Source organism: Phoca vitulina, unplaced genomic scaffold, assembly GCF_004348235.1.
Source record: "Phoca vitulina isolate PV1807 unplaced genomic scaffold, GSC_HSeal_1.0 scaffold14, whole genome shotgun sequence".
NCBI lineage: Eukaryota > Metazoa > Chordata > Mammalia > Carnivora > Phocidae > Phoca > Phoca vitulina.
Window position 1 is genome coordinate 35565930 of NW_022589717.1, and position 1779 is coordinate 35567708.

General features: G+C 34.0%; 1 pseudogene; it reads right to left on the bottom strand.

Annotated features, from left to right (window-relative positions):
- Window positions 1-309: 309 nt before the first annotated feature.
- Window positions 310-606, bottom strand: LOC116637332 (annotated as a pseudogene).
- Between the last annotated feature and the right edge of the window lie 1173 nt (window positions 607-1779).

The following is a 1779-nucleotide window of genomic DNA, read 5'->3' on the forward strand; positions in this document are numbered from 1 at the left end:
GTATTCTGCACTCTATTATATACATGATAGAGTGGAGAACACTGATGTGTGTGTGTGTGTGTATGTGCGCGCGTGCGTGTGTGTGTGTGTGTGTTTACACATATATAATGGGGTGGAGAACACTGGTAGCACTTTACAACTTTGCAATATGTTATTTGGGTAGACATTTTCTTGTCATAAAGAAACAAAGAAGTTATTTTTTTGTTTTTTTATATTTTACCTGGATGGCAGGGATTTTTTTTTTTTTGAAGGTTTCAAATGTACTTTATTTCTTCAATAATGCCATATTTTAATGGGTGCACAGTGCTTTTACTTGGAATCAATTATGAGCTGGTTTTGAAACATCTCAGCTGGGATGATTGATTGGTGATCTCTCCATTCCTTTGGGGTGACTCTGCCAAGTGGGAACAGATTCCATTCTATTCCAATTTGCGTTCCCATCTGTGCCCATACAGCAACACAGAAAGTGACTCCACTAGCTAATACAGTGTTACCATATTTGTCATGGCAATCAGGTGTTCATTTCTGGTGTCTCTGTCTTGCCATTGTTTGCTGAATGCTTTGAACTCAGAGACGACTTAGAGCATTTTTGGCCATGGGAAACATCGTGAAGCTGAAGTTGTCTTGTTTTTGCACTAATGAATAGATAAATCAGAAAAGTGAGAAAAAAAGTAACCCAATATGTTTCTACATCTAAAGAGAAGCTGAAATTCCTAGTATCTGTGTACTTATTTGACTTTACATATGGATTACTCTATGTATGCACTATCCCATAAGACCTTTAAGTGTTTATGGAACTGTTATACGTAAGGTCTCATTTTATGTACTACACTTTCAGTAGGGGGTTCCACACTCCCCACTATAATATTGTTAGTTACTGGAATAAATTAACTGAACCATTCAGTCTTGTCATTATCTGGTGATTTCTGCTTTTCTGTAACACTAGCCTGAATGCCCTGCCCTGAATTAGAAGCTACAGACCAGATATTCTAGAAGAAAAATCAAGAGATATCATTTTAAATATTTTATTTTCTGATAAGCCTATAATGAAGGTCCTTTTTCTTTTTTTCTTAATCTGCAACCCTTAATTTTGCAGGTTTCAGTTGAACTTTTATAATGGGCTCAGCTTAGAAAAACCACTGCTGTCCTTTGATAAAGGGCATTGGGTTAAATTTTCTTAGCTTTGACTACAACACACTTATTTGCAAACAGTGTCACTGCCAGAGTTTATAAGGATTCTGTTGAAATATTATATATAGATGACCTTGTTTGCAAAACTACTCAGAATGGTTGCTGGATGTTTTATAGTTACTTTGTTTTCATGTGGATATAGTTCCCTGCATGGGGATATGAATCATCTGTCTTTCAAACCAGGGTATAATTACATAAACTGGGTGTATAAAACCGATGGTAGAAGCGTTATAGTTAAAGATAAATTTTAAAAAGATAAATTGCATTTAATTATTTTAAGGCACCTGTTAAGGAAGACAAAAAGTTTGCATTTTATATATGGAAATACTGTCTGTAAAGTTCTCCCCCAAATTTAAACCTGTATTTGTTCCATGCCTTGGAGATTATCGGTCCTATAAAATATCTATAACATAGAATCTATATAAATAAAAAATGGCAAATAGAATATGCTTACTAGAAACGCTCAAGTTTAAATAAATATTCTCCCACTGAAACTGAGTCATTCTTATAATAATGATAATGATGAGAATTTGCCTGGAAAATATATATTAATAAAGCAAACAGTTTAAATAATAATGTCAATTTATG